A 22,403-nucleotide genomic window follows, 5' to 3' on the forward strand; every position below is an offset into this window, starting at 1 on the left:
CATGCTAAACCAGCTGGAGCTAAATCAGTGTCATGGTCCAAGAGAGGCAGTTTCAGAGGCAGCAGAAGTGCCTTGTTGGAGCATAGAAAATTTTGCTGACAGTTCTGCAGAAATGTAACTTCTTTAGGTTCTCAATCTCCTTCTAGCATGTCCAAAACAGAAGGAAGATAGAATAAGTAGTAGCTCTGCTACAGACTGGATGGAGCTCTAGGAAGCTTGTCTGCAGTTTCCAGTTATCCTGTGGTTTTGGAAAGGACTGTTTTGGAAAAAGCTTCAAAGCAAGAGAATACATCCAGCTTTTAAAGCTATTGATCAGTTTATATGTTTTAGACTTTCACCACTGCAGACTAGAAAAATTTTGATAGAAGCAGTCTCCTGATTAACCTTTGCTATTCTCTTTAGCTCCTAAGTTGAAGTCTGCTGAAGTGTCCTTAATCTTTGCTACATGGGCCTCCAAAGCCCTCTGTACCTTTCAGTGGATCCAAAACCACACATTTGAGTTTGTAAGCAAGAAACAAAGAAAGAAGGAAAGCCAGGAAGTCATCAATCTAGGAAAAAAGTAGAAGTTTTGACTATGACTCCTCCCAACAATATGATTAAAGGCTAACACAGCAGCTTGGCTGGAAAGACTGCTTCCCTCCTGAGCCCCAAGGTAAGCAAACACTGTAAATGCTCTGGGGCAGTGGGAGCAGAAAAAAGGTGGAAAATTTCTCTTAGCCTGGACTTTTTTGAGGTGGGCCCAAACAAAATCAGAGTAACTCTTCAGCTATGAGATGTGCTGATCTTAGCTATGGATTGGAGCTCTCATGACAGGCAGCTCATGACCATTGCTAGGTGAGAGTTTTATGTGGAATATTTAAACACAAAAACTGATGTAATATGGCATAGGGATGTGTTTGCCAGACAGCGAACAAGTGATGGCCACACACAAACATGCACATGAGTTCTTTTGATGCTGGAAGCTTTACCATTCAAAACAGTTGCCCTGAATGATGGGTTGAAGATAAGCATTCAGCTTAGAACTGGGCACCATTAACTGTGTGGAAAGTACCTGCAAGTTGGACCTAAGTGCAGTGGGAAAATATGAAAGTATTGCATTAACTCTCTGCATCTGTGATCATAAGTGGGAAAACTACCAGCTTATAGTGATGTTGGACTGAAACAAAGTAAAGTAAGAACACAGAAATAGCTTCACTTACATTCAGTGGTTGTCACGTGTACCAGCATCATTTGGATTTAACAACAACAGATTAGCAGGATCATTAAAAAAACCCAAACAAACAAAACTGAAACATAACCGAAACCAAAAACCCAACTCAAAACCTCCAAACCACACCCCCAAAATTACAATGAATAAAGCTGTTTCCATTGGAGAGTCTAGAAGAAGCTGTAAGTGGCTATACTGCCAGGTTTACTCAATATATATTATGTGTAATTATTAAGTGACATATATATGAACTCATTTACGAGAAGCTATTAGGAGAGCTAAGGATAGAATACTTTGAATTATGATGCTAAGAGTCCAAGCTAACTGTAAGTCCATATAAAGCTACTGAAAACCTACAGCTAATTACAGGCCATCAACGAAGCTGAGAGCAAGCCAGCATCACTAAGGAAAAAAAAAAAAAAAGGAAACCAACCCAAAAAACTCCACCATAGAAAAACTAGAAATGGCAGAGTAAGTTATGATGTAAAAGGCATCAATATCACAGCACCAGCACCACATGGTAACTCCTAAACAGAGGCTGGATAAAGAGTACAAGGGAAACCTTTCCCCCTGACCAGCAAGGAAAGTGAATTAATGATGTGAGTTATTGACATGACTGTGGTGTTCAAAACAGTGAGTAACCATGGTTATCCCCTCTCTGCAGTACCAATAGCACACCCTGGCCACCAAGCTGAGTGCAAAAACCCCATCCCAACCCAAAACCCCAACCCTCGGCAGGCCTAGATGGAGGTATGGTACAACAGGAGATATTCTGGTGCTGAATATGGAAAGCTGCCCCCTGCCAAGTTCACTGTAGTTTGAGAAGAACTTAATAACCTCAGTTGCAGGGAGATGGGCCCAAGGCTGGAGGTGCCACTCTCTGCATGGATCCTTCTGGCTCTTTTCAAGAGCTGCAGCAGATGAGGGCTGGGGGACAAGAGGAACTTCAAGGTGTCAGGAAGATGTAATACTGGCAATAAATTATTGAGTTCTATTTTAAACATCACTGCTTCCTGTCATTGCAGTTACAGCCACAGTCAAGTCAAAATGTGTCTTTAATTGAAAGTCCTGGAAAACAACATGTTAGTCTAGGCCTTCTGTGAAAGTCCATTTATTGCAACTAGATTTCAAAGTAGGCATAGGGCTTTACTGGACTCAAAAATCTCAGCCCTAACATTTGCTATAGCGGTTTAAGGGAGAATTTGTGCAGGTTATTGAGAGTAAAGTTAAGTGGATTTCAGAGAGAAGCTTTCCAGAAATCAACACTAATTATGTTGCTTTGGTATTAAGAGATCAAAAAAGTCATTACTAGATTAGGCATACTTTTCATTTTTTGGAGGCTTTGCTAGATCACATGGCTCAGGTAGTTAATTTAAAAACTTGTCCCTCAGAGTTTCCCACTTTGCTGTACAGATAAAGAGCAATTCTAAACACAGTTTACAAAAGTATAATGACCAACTATTTCATCTCTTAACTTTTCTTGATAAAACATTATCTGTGAAGCAGAGAAATGAACCAAATATTATGGAGTATTTTAATACTTAGAACAACAAAAAACCCACAAAACCCTTACGGTCCACAAGTAGTTAAGTTTGAAAATTCAGTTCCTTGAATTAAATTCTTCTGCCTGACACTTAAAATTACTTTTACTTTTCAGCCCATATCCATAAAGTATTGCTACTCATAAAACAAATCAAATAGATATAGAAAGAGACAAGAGCAAAAATTAAAAGCAAAGTCTGGTTACCAATGCCATTTCCAGTGGAGACATGAATTTCAAGAAGGTATGATTAACTACTGGTATTAAGAGCTGAATTATAACTACGGAGGTTCTAAAGAGAGCCAGCATGTTTGGCCTAATTAATGATGGGAACAGCTGGGAATATGGACAGAAAGGCTGAAGGAATGGTAATGGCTACTGGCACTTGACATGACTAAGTGACAGAACAGGATGTGATTGTTGTTGTTTCCTAGCTTCGAGTCCTTTGGTGTCAAAAAGCTAGAAGGCATTTTAAAGTTTGTTTCTTTCCAAACTCATAACTTATTTATCCTGACGTTCTGAACTCACACGTCACTTGCTAAAATTCTGTAACATCTAGAGGATGACAAATGCTTTATAAGTCTGATATAGAAATTGCCCCTTTATGGCATGGCAGCAGCAGGGAGATGGGCCTGGAATTCAGCTTCCAACAATCACAATGCCAACACAATTGAGAGCCCCAGGTCCAGCTGGGGTTGGCTGTATGCTTGTCATGAGATTAGCAGTGAATGCATTTTAAACTGCTGACAGTGGAATCCCAGGCAATTCCTTTTTCTTCATGCAGCATTTGTTGACCTCAGTCAATATTCTAAAGAAGTAACATGATCCAGTTTTATTTATGTCCATAAACTGTTCTATCAATCGGTTAAATCGTATGTTTACATTTTGAGTAAAGGCCCAATTACTAAACTTTATTCACCTCTTCCAGTGCAACTTTAGCAAGAATTACTGCTAATGGTACCTCATGATATTTTAAAATACACTGCAGTTAGATTTCACACCACAGTAAGATTCAATCTGCTGTTACTGAAGACCCACAATACTTATTGCAACTTGACTGTGAAAATTCCCATTTATTAAATCTTTTAACCTGTAGTTCAGCAGCTCATTTCTCCACATTTCTGTGTGCTTACCATTAGGTCAGTACAGTGTTCTCAGAAGTGGATAAATGCTTTGGAATGCTCACAGGGATGCAGTGCTGTCACAGAACAATGCACATACACACAGAGGATTAAAGGCAGTGATAGAGGCTTGCAGGCAGCTTTGTCCTATGACAGGGGCAGACAGTCTCTGCAGGATCAGCAGAAGGCGTTTTACTTGCACACAGATTTACAGAGCTTTACATAGGAGGTACTCAGTGAAGTAAACAGGATTATTTATCTGCATAAAATAAGCATGCATGGAACTCTTCAAAGCCTATGGAGTCAAGTTTCTGCCCACCTGTTCCCCAGCTAGATGCGCTGGATTTTCTATCCCCAGTCCCTTGCACACGCCATTTCTCTAAAGGCCCCAAATTTGTAACATGTAGTGTAAAATGGTATGTGCCTTTTTCACTGCAGAGAGAGGCAGCGAAATGAACTTCATCTAGTTAGGAGTTTTCAGCTTAAGAGATGACTTTCAGTTCTCCCGGTACATGTTCTGACCATAAAACTCATACTGTATCTGGGAAAGCTTCAGAGCCTGTGCTTGAGGTGCTGCCACAATATATCCCACGTTTCAGTAAAAAAACCACCAGAATTTATTTCTCTAATGCTCTAAGACTTTCAGTTCTCATTTGAGTTCTGCATTGAAGAGTCAATAAAATGATTTGTCAGTTCAGTTTCCGTGATGCTATCAGTGTTTCTAAATGGAAGCAGATTTCTTCCAAGACACAGCATGTTTTTTTTTCCACAGAGATTCTAAGCTGCATTACCTGACTACACAGCCAGATAAAAAGTGTCAATGTAGATATTGCTGTGAGTCATTTGGCAGACAGCTATTTGTAAAAGATTGTAATTTTGCTGTGTGCTGAAACCACAGTTCAGACAGTCTGTGAACAAAGACTTGCTTTCTCATACTTCAGATTTTCAACTTGCAGCCTGCTCCCCAGCACACTGTTATTAATTAAGGGCTGATTGTCTTTAATCTTCATATTGCAAAGGTTTTATGGTCTTGCTTTGTATAGAGCATAGTATTTAGAGAGTGAGCTGATCTCAGCTGGCTTGTCTAGATGCTAATGATGTAAATATACATCTCTGGAGAGGAGCTTGTTCTCTTCACTTACACTGACACTGAATCAAAAGCCAGTTGTATGCATCAGTGTTCAGATCAGGCCACTATCTAGTGCTGAATATTTTGGTTTGGACCGAGCAGAACTAATGTGAGATAGGATAATCTGCATGTGCCTTGTATTAAAAAAAACCTAAAAACCAAGCCCATAAAAATTCCCAAGCCCCCCAAACAATGACAAGAAAAAGCCATACACATATGATATCCTACCATGTTATAATTTCTCAGCTGCAAGATTAAAAGAAGATCAGATAATGAGAGAATTGATACTAAGGAAGCTTGACTAATTATTTGTGACCACAAAGGAATTCTACTGGGAAGGGGAGAGAAGGCAAGCAAGACCAGAAGAAAAGGTATCTGACTGATGAGGGTGGAAAATGAAGGAACAATTCAAGATTTCACACATGCCAACATATCACTTTCAACTGCTTTGTTTTTGTAGTTGTTTCAGGCTCTGATTAAGACTTTTGCTCCTTCAGTGGAGCAGTGGTAAGATTTCTTTCACTGCTGTGTTTACTCATGTAGACTCTAATGTGCACCTAGAGTACTGATTTTACCATCATCAGGTCACTTAGACGTGTGCTTTCTCATTTTTCTGTTGTGTTTTGCTCTCTGTCCTTCCCTTGCCTATCAGTGCCACCCCTGAAGATCTTGATTCCCTTCCTGCTGCAGAAATCTGTTTTCTCTCTGAGCCATGACCATATTACTACGTCTTTTGTGAGCTTCATGTCAGCAGATCACCACTCGCTGAAGTAATAGCAAGGTTCAAGTCACCTGTAGGTCAAAGAGGTCAAATACTTCTCCATGTCCATTTCCATTACTTCACTGGAACAGAAGGAGCACCAAGACCTTCAAGGTAATTTCCCGCTCTGCATGAGATTCCTGGAATGTTGTCTGGGTGTGACTCCCATACTCTCTTTCGTACTAGCCTAATTTTGTCTTCATTCTCCACTATCCTTGATTTATTTCCCTATAACTTGTAAACTGGAGGATTATTGACTCCAGCCTTCTAATTTCCTTACACCAACATTTCAACTGAACATCTGTGGCTCAGTTGTAATGTTAATAAATATTTGAATACAGGAAATGGGATGCTGTAGTGCTAGAGATAATATGTATGCTCACTCAGTTCTTACAATAAACAACTCTTCCACATCTCCTTTCCTCCCCACTGCATCTGCTATGATAGATAACCACTCAAAGCTTTGCTCTCCTACAGAGAAACTGGAAAGAGAAAGGAGAACTAACTGCTCCATCTATCAAGCTTCCCTCTGGCCCAAATCTGTGTACACTCCCACAGGGGATTTTTAGTGGAAGCACATTTTGTGCTGCAGAACGTGTGCTAGTTTACATCCTGTTTTCATTTCTGCAGAAAATTCACTTCCTAAACAGTAATGGGGGGAGTTTTTGTAATCTCTTGATAGGCCAGGCTGAATAAGAAGCCATGTTCTCTGAGCAACACAAAAACCTGGAGGCTTCAAATGGGCACAAGGTGTGCTGACCTGCTTGAGACTCACTGTTACTATGCATAGAGTGCTGTGCAGACAGCAGGATTATCTCTGGAGACTTCATTAGGAAAAACAATTACTGATTAACCTGCACAAGAATACATACCCAGTACAGTACTTCCAGCTGATTCCTGCCTCTGCGCTATCACTTCTAAAACACAAAGAAATTTTACCTTACTAATGTCTAATTATTCACCATCTCTACTACCTTTGCACCATTTGCAGCAGCACCACATTTCAGAGTATCTGGTACTCTGTATTTCTTTCACCTTTACATTTGGCTCACTCATTTGATAAATTCTGTGGCCAGGTGGATGAATAGCTTCCTTTACTAATGTTAAGAGTTTTAGCTACTTTTATCTTGCCATCTCTAAAAGTCCAGCCAAGAATATGCTGAAAACTTGCTTTTTCCTAGGTCTTCATTAATTAAAAAAAAAAAAAAAAAGAAAAAAAAGAGGCTGGGAGGATAATTGCTTATTTTTAGCCAGTAGCAACTCTATAAGGTTATGCAATTGTCAATGAAAATCCAGTTTTACCTACATACATTTTATTAATGATGATGAACCAAATTGAAGGAAATAAAATCTTATTGTTACTATTTCACAAGATTAATAATATTTGATATGAAGCGACAGAGAAACAGATACTGTGTTTTATACTATTTTCCATTATGTAGCAAACACTCTTCTAAAGCATCCTGCATTTCAGATGTTAAGATGTAAACCGTCTAAGAATATAATCTCATTTGTCCTTCTCACTTAACCAGTCTCATACCAGGTAAGTGAACACAACAGAGAAAGCCTAATCTGAAATGGTCAATGTCAAAGCTTCTATATTAAAATGTACTAATGTGCTTGCTCATCACTCCTCTCTCACCAGGCACATAAATGTTTATAATTTGGGCTTGAACATTCCATGCCCAGTACATGGCTGAGTTTGGACTTTTATTTTTTAGAGTGTGGGTGAGTATGTGTGTAAAGTTCTGCCAATTCCAGCTATTTACCATGAATTATGGTAATTAATTAAAATGAACAATTTTCTATGTCTCACAGAGCAGACTGTATGTACAAAACAAAATGAGGGGAACACACGTCAAGGAGGGATTCTGTGCTGTTTCAAGAGAAACAAACAAAATAAAAGATCCATCCAAGTTTGGCCAAGTTAAAAGCTTTTGACAGAAGCTCATAAATGCCATTTGGACCCTCCTGCCCCAGCATCTAAGTATCTGGCTGTAGTATAGGTTTATACTTGCTGATATGCCCAGCTTCCTTAGAGTTCCTAGCACTTATTGGCTCTATTGACAGCTCTTCAAACTAGAAAGGGGAAAAGAGGGACATTCTTGGTGGAGCTAATTTTGGATCAGGGCAGGCACTGAATGTCGGAGCAGCCTGTCCATTTTTCCTAAATTCTTGAATATTATTTTTCTATGATAGTTGGACTTGATGATCTTAAAGGTCCTTTCCAACCTTAACAATTCATATTGTCTGACATTCAGGAAGAGGAGGAAAAAGATTTTTGGTTTTAAAGCAGAAGGTCAGAAAGGTACTCGACTTATAATTTTGGGAACAACCCTTGTAGTAGCTGGTCCCATGCAAAACTGTATAGAAAATGAGTCTGCAAGTTCTCCTGCTGCTATTTTTTTTTGGTGAAAAATCTTATTTCCATTAATAATGACTTAAAAATATATGAGTGACCTCTACACTCATTAAGAGGAATGTAAAATGATATCCAACCCGAGCATCCTTCTCACCCTGCAAGCTAACAAAGAGAGAACAGCACAATGACTTTTACAGTTCTTATCTTCTAAATCTTACCCTAATATCAACAATATGCAAATGAGTGCCTACTTTTAAAGTTAAGCATAGTAATTCAGTCTATCCTATCCTGAATCGATATTGGAACTGTGGGCCTCATGGCATATTGAAGCTTGTTGTTCTTCCCTAGCACCTCTATTACAGTCCTTTTTCTGATCTTTGGCCTTCCACAACTCACCAAAGTCATTGCAGGACTTTCATTTCCATACTGTTTGAAAATGGCAGCTATAGAAATAAAGCTGGCTCTTCATTTACTGTTCTCCTGCCCCCTGTCAAATCCCATTAAACAGGGGGAAACTACTGAGTTCATCACAGGATCCCAGTTTCAAATCAAGAATTAAGGAGTAGTGGAATTCCTTTGTTGTGTGCCCATTATTGGCACACTAGTGGTGGATTTGGCGTGGCATGTTACTGAGTCTAGCCCTGACTTCCTTGTGACCCCCAGTGTGCACACAGCAGTAATGCTGCCTTTTGGGCAGCAGGGAAAAGCCCAGACTGCATCTCACCTAGGTAGGAAGAAAGGCAAGGCTGCCTGAACTGCACTGCTTTGTTTGCACATTGTTGGGTTTTTCCCTGGCTGTATTGAACCTTGTTTTGTTTTAGCCATTGTTCAGGTCTTGGCCGTAAAGGACTTACGTTCTAGATCTCTATTTTTTCCTGTAATTTATTTGCCTTATCAGTAAAGATGGTTCCCTGTGGAACAGCTATATTTAGTTGATTTTGGATTCAGTTTTAGTCTTATAGTGACAGCTGTGCCCTCAAAAGCAGCTTGTAAACAGTTCCATGGAAAGGCATAAAGCACTCCAGGGGCTCACCAGAAGAGGAAATGGGGCCACAAGTGTAGGACAGATAAGATCCCTAAGGGGATAAAAATAAAGTTCAACTACAGAGACCAATCATTTCAAATGAGATTATGATAATAGGTGACATGAAGGTGGGCAAGGGGCTTTGGGGAACCACACAGATGAGCTTTGGGTGACCTGTATTAAAGAAGAAACCGTGGTGCAGACCGACTATAAGAAGGCCAGGTCTACTGCTTCATGCAGAAGAAGAAAGGTGAGATTTCCACTTTGTTAAATAGTAGAACAGTTAGGAGAGGAGAACCGCTCTTTAGGGTGCTGTTGCAAAAAGCTAGTTTAAAAATTACTCCATTATCAGTATAGAACAATCCTGTTGGAAGGAGAGAAACCATATTCTTGCCCTCAGACTCACATCCTTAGCTACTCCTACTCAACTTCTCTCATGTTTCTTGGGAGAAGCCCCTGCAGCTTTTCTCAAACCTCATCAGGATCAGCCTGGGCAACACCAAACATATCCATGGGCAACTTCTCTGGTACTCACTATAGGAGCTATCCTCCCTGCTCATACAATGGCTCCCACAAAACTTCGGGGAACTTCACTAAATTTAAAAGCTCTCCCACTAAATTGGTTAAAATTGTCCAGTGTCTCCAAAACGGTGACAAATGAGGCAATATAATTATAAAAACATTTGTTATTTTAGGTCCTTGTCTTTGCATTCTAATGAAGCTTGCAAAGGCTGTAGCAAATTAAGTACCTTCTGCACACCTGTTATAAACACTAAAAGTATTTGGCTGGTGGTTCTTTCCTCCCAGTCTCTTTGATTTTCCCTACAAAGATTTGAAAGCATGCCTCATATCAGGAAATCCAAAAACATTTGCTACCTTCTTTGCAAAAACTATTTTACCTGGATTCATTTTATACTTCTGATAACACTCTGCTAAGATTTCTCTGAGGTATCACAATTAAGAAATGTTCCAGTAAGAACAATGGTATTGTTCAAACATTTTCTGTCTTAATTCCCACAAATTTCTCAGAAGAAAAACCCAATCCCCCAAAAGAGTAATGCTTCAATCTCTTATGAGGTTGGAATATGCACCTAGATAGAAAGAGGGTACGTGAGAGCTGCACTTGCATTCAAGGCACAGGTATATTTTTAAAGCAACCTGTATCATCAAAACCTTTGTTTACTTCAAGTAATTTGGTGATCTCTTGTTTTATATGTTGTCACACAGAGTTCATCCTGATTTTCAGCAAGGAATGGCATCAAGCAGAGAGGAAAACTTTTCCAGAGCTGCTGTGTGGCCACCCATCCTTGGCTTTTTGCACTGGCCATTGGCCAATCTATCTGCATTTCGGCAGGGCACTTGGTCATCTTGACCTATTAAAAAATGCACTTTTGGCTGATGTGATTTGGTTCAGGAAGATTTACAGAACTTGCCCTACATCCGTTTTGGTCTCAGGAAAAGTTTGGGGATTTCACAAAAGAAGGGGAGACAGCCTAAGGTATGGTAAGGTATGGTACCTGACCCAGGTATGCAAATAGTTACTGTCCTATGTAATCCAAAATTTTGGACATTTTTCTGTAGCTGTTTTATTCTGGCTTGCATAATTATAAATACACAACATATTTAGATGGCACAGAGCTAAAACAAGCAAACAAACAAATTAGATCTTATTTTCCTTCTCTGTTGTTTTCTAGTGAGTTTGTTCCATTTTGCAGCATGAGAAAACCCCCAGCATTCCAGTGCTTTAGCTCTGCACACTGCTATGGCTCATCAGGTGTTCCCAGCACTGCAGGTGCTCTGTGGCTTTCTATCCCCACTAAAGGGACAGTCACTTTCAGTGTGGATGACCATAGGCTGTACAGCCCCTGTTTGCTCAGCATTCACTGGAGGCAATGTAATTGATCTGTACAATACCTGGCACCAGTTTCAATGACAACTTTTCACCTGAGGCATGTCTATCAAATGTTCTCAAACAGAGAAAAGTATCTTAATAAAAAAAAAACAAGTAGTTCTCAGAAAGATGTTATAAAAACACACATGAACGGACTGTAGACACAACTTGTACAAGATCTTTCATTTCATTTATCAAATGGTTTACTTGTGCTTGAGAATACCCAGAACACAGGTAAGTCTGGCAAATGCTAACTTTAGCCTCTTCTTAAAGAAGCATTTTGTCATATTGTTTATAAATATTCTCTTCTTCTTTCTTTCAAACTCCTCATTTCCAATGAAAGCTTTTCTCAAACCAATGTAAGCCACATCTGAGAGGTTGCTTTGTTTTGCCATACATAAGACCTTGAGATTAATTGCTTAATGCTTTGTATGGGTAAAAGTAAACCACAGAAACCTGGCAACAATATTTGAGTCACTAATTCTCTTTTTCAAGCTATGTATTAATGCCAAGTAGCCCCCAAATTAGCACAGATTAAAAAGAAATCATAAACCATACTAACATTTAGTGAAGCACACCGACATTTCTGTTGCATAATGGATAAAAACCACAGCAGCTCCAGCTGAGCTGTGCTGAAGCTGAGTGTGAATAAGCAGTGTTCATCAATGGGAACATCCAAGGAGCACAGACCACAGTGTTCCAGAGGCAGTTCCAAAGAGTTTGAGAGATTAAAGTTACTAGCAAGGTGTGGCTCTGATCCCATAAAACACACTAGCTACATCACACACGTGGAATTTTATGGTTAACTGAAAGGGAAAGTGAGTAAAGAAAGTTTGCAGGGTTAAACTTCTATCTTGATAAAGAGAAAGGGTTGCAGCAACTTTATACAAGAAGTGCCCAAGTAAAAAAGGGAAGAAATCTGTAGAATTTTTTCAAAATGTAAATGTTTATCTTGAGTATGACAGAAGTTTTACAGAGGATACAATTAGTTTTTCTCAGTTTTCCTAGGTCTTTCAGTGCAATCACCCAGCTACATTTTAAGTCAGTTCTAAGAGCATAAGCAAACCGTCCCCTAAACAAGATTGTCACCTAAGCCCTTATTATTTCTGACTTATTGAGAATTTAATGGGCACGGCCAGAATTCATACTTTGGATTTGATTATTTTTAGTCCTTGTGGCACCATTTCCTCCTCTCCTGTTACCCAGGAGACAGCTATCCATTGTTTTCTTTTGAAGAAAACCCAAAGATGTGCAAAGCTATGCCTCCTGGTGCTGTGTATTCCACACCTGATAACACCCATTTTTGGCTTGTTCTTCAAACATGCCATTCCTGTACAAAATAGGTTTGCCTCCCTCCATAACCCAAAATATTTCCTGCCTTCTTTCCTCAGATTTTGAGGCTAGGAACATATACAATCCCAATCATCCACTGATATCCTACAGATTTTCCTTTGCCTTACAGAGGCTCAGTGAGCAGCAGCATCAACAGCAGATATTGCTCTGTTCTAGCAGCCTGTCCCTATTTCATGCAGCTTCCTAAGGTTGCTTTTCCTTCTGCCATCCCGGAAATTCTCTTAGCTAAAAACCAGTGCTGTATTTAATATAATTTTGAAATCATTAAACAGGGTACAAAAATCCAACAGAAGGTGCACTGAGCCTTCTCTTGTAACCATGCTGCCATTTCCTAATCTTCCAGACTCTTACCTGCTGAGATTGTGGCCAGTTGCATAGCTAGATAAGAATAACATCTTTATAGAAGTATCCAGATCATCTTCTAGAATCATTTAGGTTGGAAAAGACATTTAAGATTGAATTCAACCACAAACCTAATGCTGCCAAGTCCACCAGAAGTGATGGGATGAGCAAATATGCTTTTCCAGGTGCTCTCTAGAGCGCAGTTGGTGGTGATAATGAAGATAAGAATTATAATTTTTGCTGAGCTTCTCTTCTAGTAAAACAGACATTTCCTTATGGACCTCCCCTAACTCCCTGCTGTCCTGTTCCCACCTGCTGTGCCACTAGAATCAACTGGAGTGTGGTTGGACAGTAACTGGAAGCGTTCAAACTGACTGTTAAGCTTCCTCTCTGATTATTACTGAGGGATCTTCCATCATCACAGAAAGTGATCCCCTCCCCTGAAGGCCTTACAGACAAGGACTGCAAAGCACCCAACTCTCAGGTTTCCCACTGCCTTTCCTGCCTCAGAGTGTAGGCTGATTCAGGCTGATGATTCACAGATCCATCTATTTTCAGCACGGCTTCTTGACCTTTTAGGTCATGGCACTACTTTTGCTTGCAGGGACCTTGCTGGTGTGAAGATACCTGCCTGATGTCTGCTCCCAGCAGTCTTTCAGCAGCTGCCTCATGTTCGCTGCTTTGCTCCAGAGCAGGCTTATCTCTGCACTCTGCAACACACTGCACTATCTGAGACAGACATTATCTTCTCATTGAGTGCAGCCCATTCACATTACAGAATGCTATTCTCTATGGCACATATCCTGGTGGGAGGTCTCCTATTGGCTTTCTGAGCTTTTTTGCTCAGTTTGATGAGCTGCTAATTCTGTTTGATCTGGAGAACAGACACAGCAACAAGATACACACAGTGCCCCCAGCACCAAGTCAAGACAGAGGACACCCAACAGAAGCTTTTGAAGGAAGTGAAAGAAAGATTTTGGCTGACTTCCACTGTCCAGTCCCATGACAAGAACTGCTCCACACAGTGATCTGACTTAAGGCACACAGAGCCTTTTACAGAGGCTTTGTTGAAGTGTAAAATCCTCAGAACATCTTGGTAGAGATTGGTAGATAGTGATCTTAGTTATGAATGGCTCCAAATCAATTCTCTGTACACCACTGAGTCTTAAATGCAAATCATACAGAAAATAAGCTGAGAAGAGGTTATTTAGAGATATCTATGTGTTTGTCAACACTAGGACCACCATAGCTGTCAGGTAAAAATATTGTGAGTAAAAACCCAGTAATCCTGCAATAAGCAGTGTCTAGGCAGACATTAGACAGCTGGATGAGTATGGAACACTCCTGAGCCATACCTGCCCTGGGAACTGACCAGCAGATTTGCCTGGTTAATGAAAACCTATACAAAACAACCTACACAAAGACCTATACAAAACCCCTATACACAACCTGCTGGGCTCTGTCTATAATGTATATTTTGAAGATGTTGTTTTTATAAAGTTATGGTACTATTCAATCACACTATGAGCAATGCTATCAGCATCACATAAACTACTTAATATATTGCAAGTTTATAATTAAAAACTATTCACTTTTTTGATGCTCAGTCCTACAAGAGAAATCTGACCTTGATCTTCTGTTTACAGAATAAACCCATTACATTAAATTTGCAAAAAAAAGAACAGTACACAATCCATGGAAGTCATTGGCCTGAACTAGCCAAGCATTTAGTCTTCTAGTGGAATCCTGAAAGGAGGATTGTGGTACTAGCACACACCTATTAGAAGGATAATTATGCTGAAGAAATTAAACAACCTACACATGATGCCTCAAGCTGTTGTAGAGCTTTCTTGCAGTGTGCTCTGAAAGGCCATTGGCTGCATTCACTTTTTTTCCAGATGCAGGGAAATACCTTCCTTTGAGACTGTGCCAATCTAAACTACAGAGGTAATCATGGAACATAATGGCTTAAAATTTAGACCAACTTCAAGATGAGAGCACCGAGCTCATGTTCAGGCTGGAACTGTGACCCTGGTTGTTTCAAGTCCAAGGACAACCTACAATCAGACTCAGTTCTTATATAACATTGTAAAATATTTCCAGGAGTCTCCCTCAATCTTTTAGCAAGAAATGCTTCTTATCCCAGACTTAATGGGGCACAACTGAGCAGCACAGGAGAGCTGTGCCAACTGACAGTGCTTAACGAGGGCAGAGCTCTTGCTTTTCATCAAGAAAAAGCTTTTAAATAACAAGTCCCCTTTTGCTGCAGCTGGCAAGCTGAGCCTGAAACTTACCTCCCCAGCTCTCCTTCTGCAGCACTCTGCATGTAACATTACAGAAATACTAAAAATTAGAGCAACTTCAAAGGTTTTTTTTTGTTTGTTTTTTTGTTTTTTTTTTTTGTTTTTTTTTTTTTTTTTTTTAAATTAAGATACCAACTGTAGCTGTTTTAATCATCAGGAACCAATACCAACAATGGCTTTATTCTTGATGGAGATATGCAGTAAGGAAACATAGCACTAAGATTTTCAAGGTCTCCCTTTTCCTATAAAGATTAGAGTAAAAATGTCAGTTTAAACCAAACAAAAACCCACCCCCCCTTCCTCTAGCCCAACCTCCACACCACAAAACCCAAACCTTCTGAGACAGAAACAAAAGCCAGAAGTCCCTGGATCCTGTCTGTTGTTTCTGGAGGTGGGTCAGCTGGATACTGCCTTAGTTCTGTTTCCAGTTAGCTGATATTTTTAGGCTATTCCCACTTTGTGCATACTATTTGCTGAAAAGAACACAAAGCTGCAGTAATGTCTTATTATCTAAGTGTCCTCAAGCCCCTCAAACCCTGACAGGAAACATGAATAGATTGAGTTCTGTTCTATACTGTCATTTTGACAAACTCACATTTATGGTTTATACATAATTACATTATTAATACAAACCAAAGAAAAAAAAAAAAAAAGAAGAAACCTTTACACATTGTCCTTATAGCTAATAGTTTTGCACTTGACTCAAGGTCCAGTCCTTAAGTAACACCTGCTGGCTCATAGGAATAGGACTTGAAAACCCAGAGAGAGCAAGGGCCCAAACCCATCATTACAGCCAAGTGCAGTTTGTAATACTGTGGGTAGTTCTATTACACCACTGGTGAGGTTTGGCACAACTGAGCCTTCCAAGACAAAGGCAGACAATGAATCAAAGCAGATCCTCTGTAACAAGCTTAAAATTTTAACAGCAAAAAAGCAAATAGTTGGCCTTGAAGTGCAGCTCCTGCAGTCCCACAGCACACAGCCCATGCTCAGCCTCAGCACCCTGCACAATTTTCTTCAGCTGTTGCTCAAAAAGCAGAGCAGTGCAAACACACTTACCTGGCTGTCCGTGGGCTACAGAGGTCCTGGCATGGGCTGGATCCCCTTTATACTGCAGGCCTTCCACTGCTCCCTCTTCCCAATGTTCAAGTAAAGGAGAACTGTTTATGCTACTGCACTGATAAAAATCACCTCAGAGGGGCCCAGAGCTGCCCTCATGGCTCATAAATTATATAGTTTTACTCTGCTTGGCACAGGCTTGAACCCTGTTATAATTTAGGCTAAAAGACAACACAAAGTTTCTGCCTTTTCAGAGCCCTTCGGCAGTTTTGCTGCAAACCACAGGGTCTGGTCAGGCCTCTACAGGTGTTCTTAATTAGGAGAGAATCCATGTAAGGTACAAGCCTTAAAGATATATGGCTTTTAAGCGCAAGCCTTCAAAACTCAGCCATATCATACCATCATCTTCACTGAGTTATGCTTACAAAGAGCACAGATAAAATAGTGTTTAATCAGAATTGCTGCTTCCCTTTGCAAGCAAAAGATAATGAAATAGCTATCCTGCAGTATGAAAGCATTGAGTTATCTCATCCTAATGTAAGTGCTTAGTTGAATCACCTTCCTGTCTTTGACTTGCTTTAACACTTGGATTTAAAAAGTACTTCTGTCCTTAGAGGTAAGAGTTGTGTTTAAAAAAAAAACAGCATGGAGACTTCTTGCAGAATGTGATTATTTTTGGGAGCAAATCACCTGGTCTCTTACTCACATTTTCAAGAGAAGACTGGATGACTTTAAAAAGCAAAGACTTCAGAGAGACAGCATGAAACCATGCATGGAAATAAATATACAGCTGTGGCCTGGATGGTCATTAATGATGCACAGCCTGTGAGGATGTATGGGAGTAACATTCTTCATTTTGAAACAGTCAGAGAAAAATAGGCACTAGCAATTATGCCGCACAGTGCCATGAAATATATTAGACCCTTTCTTAATGCTGGATAAAATGAGACAGGCTTACAAAAGCATTGTCACTGTCATACCCCAAAGGATTCTCCAAAACAAGAGCCCTGGCTTTCCAAGCAGCAAATTTCCAGAGCAATCTGTCAAGGAATCTATCATATAAAGCAGCTAGAAGGTCTGGGACCATAGACATTTGTCTTTTCAAAGGCCATAATTATTGTCAGTGGAGCATTTTCCTGCTCCCTAAATTATGAACAGCAGACCTGTTCTGTGGCTGAGTTAGTTGGATCTTAATTTTTGTTTGTTGAGGGAGTGAGGACCATTTATGGCTCGTGGAAATTCCCTACCAGGTTCTCTGCAGCGGGTCCGTGCTCCTGGGGTTCCTGCTGCAAACCGCTCTGAAGATGTTGCAATGTTTCAGGACTCTTCAGATCACCAACTCCAGAAGAATTTCAGGAAGATGTCAGGATTGAGGGAGCTGGGTCAGGATTCCACCTGTGCAAAAGCAACATCAGCCAGTTATAAAAGGTTCTAGCCTGTGCTACATTGTTTTAAGTGTGGTTGTAGTATCTTGGGCATCTCTAAAAGTTCAGGGATAACATAAGGCTTCTGTCTTTCCTAAGTATTGGACTGTGCCATCTAAATAAAATTTTGAGAGTCACGAAGGAAGAGAGAATGTTCATGCTCCTTCTGAACCTAATTTAGCTGTTATTCTGAAGCATGTCCTATAACTGTCCCCACTCTCTGTTAATGTTTATAGAAAGCCTAGGAACATTAGCTTTTGCCTTTGGGCTTCTCATCAAGATGTCTAAAGCATGTGAATAACTTTATAGAATCGACAACTGTGCTGTGAGGAAATTTGGACCACCTGATAAGGTCCCAAAATAAAGTTATGCAATTTCTGTAGCGGATTCAGCAGACCTAAGCATGAAATACATTCATAGGCAAAGTCTTCCCAGAGAGGATCTCTAGGCTAGATTTTGATTGTATTTATCTTAGCTAATTTACAGATGACTTTAGGAAGGGTGGTTTTAATGTCTCTGTACTCCTACACATCCATTGCTATTTTCAGAACTACCCAGGATGCATTTGCATTGATTACAGTGCCCAAACAAGAGCCTGCCTTGATACTAATGCAGAACAGCTGGTTTCAGGACCTTGACTACACACTGCTACAGCAGCAGCCTGAACTGCAGCTGCCCTGCGGCAAATGCAGGAAGGGATGTTTTGATTTCCTGATTCTGGCCAGTGGATGTTGTAAATCAGAATAAATGGGATGTGTAGTGAGCAGCATGCCCCTCAAACTGTGCTGGAATAGGCAGGTTTCAGCAGCAGATACTCAGACTTGCCTACAGGTTGCATTTGGCCATGATCATACAGCCACAACATGGGTTCAGAGAAGGGGAGAAAGAATCAGTGCATATCCCTGTTGGTGTCCCATAATAGCAATACTGTATTATAAAAATAATATTTTTATTCAGTAGCTGTTGTTTCTGAGGGCTTCTAAATGCTTGATGAACCTTCTTCTCCATCTTTCATTCCAGAAACCCTCAGCATTCCCAGCCTCCAGTTTAACAGAACCTGACTATCTCCACTGCATGCAGAAGTCCCCTGGATGGACTTGCTGGCTTAGTGTTGGTCAGTGTCACCAGCTGAGTTAGGAACCTTCATTTGGTGGTGGAACTGTTTACCAGTGCTCTCCTGGAAGTGTATTTTTATTTCTGGATGTCTAGAAAGTCCTCAGCATCGCCTCAGAAATGTGCCAAATCGACATTAATTTCCAAAAAGTTCTAATATGCGAAGCAATTATATCAAATAAGATTCTTGGCTGAGGGAAGCTGATGTTATCATTTAAAAAAAGATCTGGCAAAGCCACAGTGTTAATGATATGAAAAGTAAATAAGCACTGGAGATAATACAAAGATGCTGAGTTGGGCAGGAAATTATTTCTAATTTGAAGTAACTCTCTCTTTTATAATACTCCACCAAAATTGATGCATTTAAATTGCTGTTATGTACCCTTATTCATTGCTGTTTACAGAATATTAATTTAAATGCAGAGTTCATTTAATTCTGGCTAGGTCAGTAATTGTGGTAATGAACAAGGTCGACCATTTGCTTTAAGAGAAATAAATGCTCATTTACAAAATAAAATTACTTTCTTTTTGTGATTTCATCCAGGCATAAAAAAGCCATGACCTTCTGCAGGCTCGAGTGAAAAGTTACATTCCATGAGAGCTTAATTTAAAGTCATGACAGTTCCTTGTGCACTACAAAATCTGTCACTGCTACGAAACAAGACCCTATTTAATACCCACACACATCAATTCTCAGCAATAAAAGTTTCAGATGAAAAAATTAATTATTATTTGATTAACTGGTAAAATGTGGTGGTATAAATAATACCAGATAATCAGGTAATTTCCTTTTTTCACTGATAAATTCTAGATAAAGTTACTTTAGTCCCAATTGTCTAAAAATAGTTTTGATTAGGGCCTCCATATTTTCAGTCAGTGGTTCCACTTTGAATTTCTGTACAATGAACAAATATGATTTTAAACTTGTAATGAGAATGTCACATATAAACAATTGTTTAATTCACAAAATAGATGATGAAGCTGGCTAGGTGTGTCATAGTTCAGCTTTTTAAAGTGGTTAACTTGCTTGTCTTGCCTTTACAAACAGAGAAATGGCTGCTTGATTTATCTATTGTTTTAATAAATATCTTCAGCATATTTTGTGACATAACCCAAAGTTAAAGAATTCTTTAAATCTGCTAGCTTATAATGTCATGCAATCCAATTACATCCATTCTCAAAGGGTTCAATTCAAAGCTTTGAAACTAATGCAAATCAGTTTCTTCATTATTTCTTAATAAATCACAGTGTGATCAGTGGGTTCTGTGAGACACTTCTGTGTCCTCTGCATCCTCTGTAGGGAATGCATTGGAAGCCAGGTCGATGTCTAATTTGGGGCATGGCATGACAAGTTAATGCAGATGAGAAAACCACAGAAATGAAACTCAACTGGTGTATGAAAAAGGTGGGAGTGGGTTTAGGAGTATAGTTTTGTAACAGAACTTCCATGTGGGGGGATAGAATAGAGATGGTATAGAAAGTAATCTTACCCCTAAAGGAGTTGCAGGAGGGCCAATAATCAAAAATGAGGGGAAGGCCTAACTTCATCAGGCCACTGCTGTAATTAATAATTAATAAGAACAATAGGAGCCATAAAAGAGTGGGTTGGCTTGTTAAGAGAACACGCTCAGAAGCAGGAAGGGAACTGGAGTCAGTTGGTTACCTGGTGAGAGAGGAAAGGTGTACTCAGAGGAGCTGCTCACCAGGAGCTTTTGTAAGAAAGAGATGATAGTATAAAAATTCCAGTTTCATATATGCATATATGACAACACTTCCATTTTGGGGCAGTGGTGCCAGTGTGCTCACTGACTAACTTGAACACTGGCAGAGAATCTGACAGTTCTGCCTGGCCATGGGGAATGACAGAAAGGCTTCCCAAAACCATTCTTCAGATCCCTCACTGAAGAAGTGATATGTTTATTTCTGCAGGAGTATGCTGTATTTAAAATTGTAATAAAGTTCTTTCAGTTTTGTAAAAGAGAAGAAAAACATTCAAATTAGGGCTTTGTCCAGTAAGGCAGGAGATCTCTTTTCTGGTTTTAGCAGTGAGACATACTTTAAAGGTGCACAAATAAACCAGCAAATTATTTATTACCTGTGCCAATTTCTCAGCTATAAAATAAGTTTAGTAGTGCAGGCAGAGCAGCAAAATGCCACATGATAGGTATCTATTTTAAGGTGATGGTGAAAAGAAACAGGAAACAAAATGAACTATGATATGCCAGTAAAGACTGAAAGAATGTCACTGGGGACACCTTAGTGGAAAAGGACAAGCAATTGGAGAAAAGAAAATGAAGGAAGAGAAATATGAAGTAAAAAGGAGCAAGAAGCAGATGGGAAACAGCCTGGTACTTTGATACAGCTACTAATTTACAGTAAAGGTAAGTATGAAGTCTTATTAAATACACAACTATAGTACAAAAGCATACTCTTACAAAACTTGTTTTGTCCAGATGCCTGTGCTCCCGAGTCCCCTAAAATGTAGCTAAGGTATCTCCATTTAAAGGCCAGAAGGGTGCTCCTGGTCTGACTTCTCTTCTGTATACAGCAAGCATCACATCCAGCATTTGCTGTGTGGAGCACAGTAACTGTGCAGAAGGAAATACCTGGCATTTTTTAAGAATCTACATTTCTCCCATATTCTCTGCACCTTCTTGGAATATCCAAAGCTTTAATTTATTGAAGGAACTAAGTATAGTTTCTTCTTTCATGTGGGTAGAGATCAGTGAATGTGTCCTTAGAAGAGTTGCCAAGAACTAAACTGACTTTGAGACTGAACTGCTACAGTTTTCAGTTTAGGCTCAAAACCTTTGTAGCTGTTATTTTCCTCATTTAACACAAGCATTCGGTGATAACCTGTGAATCCAATTACAACATCTTACTCAGAGGTTTTCGGTTTTCTTAATTTCTTTATAAACAACAAAAATGTTCCCTTAAAAATGTAAAATACCTTTTAATTTATGAATTCATTCGAAGAGATGCCATCATTCCACTTACTACCCTTGTGTTAAATTAGTACTTTTCAATTCATAGACTTCACCAATGCGCCTCAAGGACTTTGCTCCTTCCCTGCACATAATAGGACTTCCTACCTTCCTTTCTATCCTAAATAGAAAAGCGAAATCATTGCCAGTGTTTAGGCTCTAGGCAGTTTTTGGCCTCCAGTTTTATTCTCACAGTTTTTTCTCCCCCCAGTGCAGAGGCAGTGATTATGCCTGTGGTGATGTGACGTGCTGGTGCCTGTGTGTGCAGGAACCTCTCCTTGCCAGGGAGGCTCTGCCTGGGCACCAAGCACAGGAGCGTTGATCACACCGTGAGCTGAGGCTGAGCCCAATCCCACAGGGCGGTGTTCCTCCTCCTGCGCAACCACCTGGAACACAGGCATTCCCATCATCCATGGATTTTCATCATTATTTAACCCTAGGTTTCATAAAGTTGGAAGAAGGGAATCCATGAGCGGGTGACAGTATTGTGTCCTCTGTTTAATTCTGGGCATAGAACCAAGTTCTGAGGTTTGAAAATGAGCCTTCTTCTCTCAAGTTTGCTTCCTGTTGATCTTACTCCTTTTGCTACTTCAGCTGCTGAAGCCAGCGTAGTTTACTTCCTATGGTCTTCTTGGAATTATGATATTGCCCCCCAAAAACTACTTTATATTGGTTAAAATTATAGAAGCCAATGGATTGCTTATCACCAGATGTTCAGCTTTTGACATGTTTGCATTTACACCAGTCTCTGATATTCTGACTTACAATATGATAGTACATTTGGAGTTAAG

The 22,403-nt window shown here is 39.8% G+C and overlaps 1 protein-coding gene across 2 annotated transcripts in view; it reads right to left on the reverse strand.

Moving 5' to 3' along the window:
- SLC39A10 (solute carrier family 39 member 10) overlaps positions 1-17,360 on the reverse strand; it is a 73,833-nt gene extending 56,473 nt beyond the window's left edge. Inside the window, exon 1 of one of the 2 annotated variants that reach the window (XM_038142504.1) lies at positions 17,339-17,360. The gene's annotated coding sequence lies outside the window, so the exon portion shown is untranslated. Of the gene's footprint in view, positions 1-16,091; positions 16,114-17,338 lie in introns of those variants that run through there. The other variant, XM_038142508.1, reaches the window with a different exon arrangement.
- Positions 17,361-22,403: the final 5,043 nt, after the last annotated feature.

The sequence above is a fragment of the Motacilla alba genome, chromosome 7, assembly GCF_015832195.1.
Source record: "Motacilla alba alba isolate MOTALB_02 chromosome 7, Motacilla_alba_V1.0_pri, whole genome shotgun sequence".
In the NCBI taxonomy this organism is placed as follows: domain Eukaryota; kingdom Metazoa; phylum Chordata; class Aves; order Passeriformes; family Motacillidae; genus Motacilla; species Motacilla alba.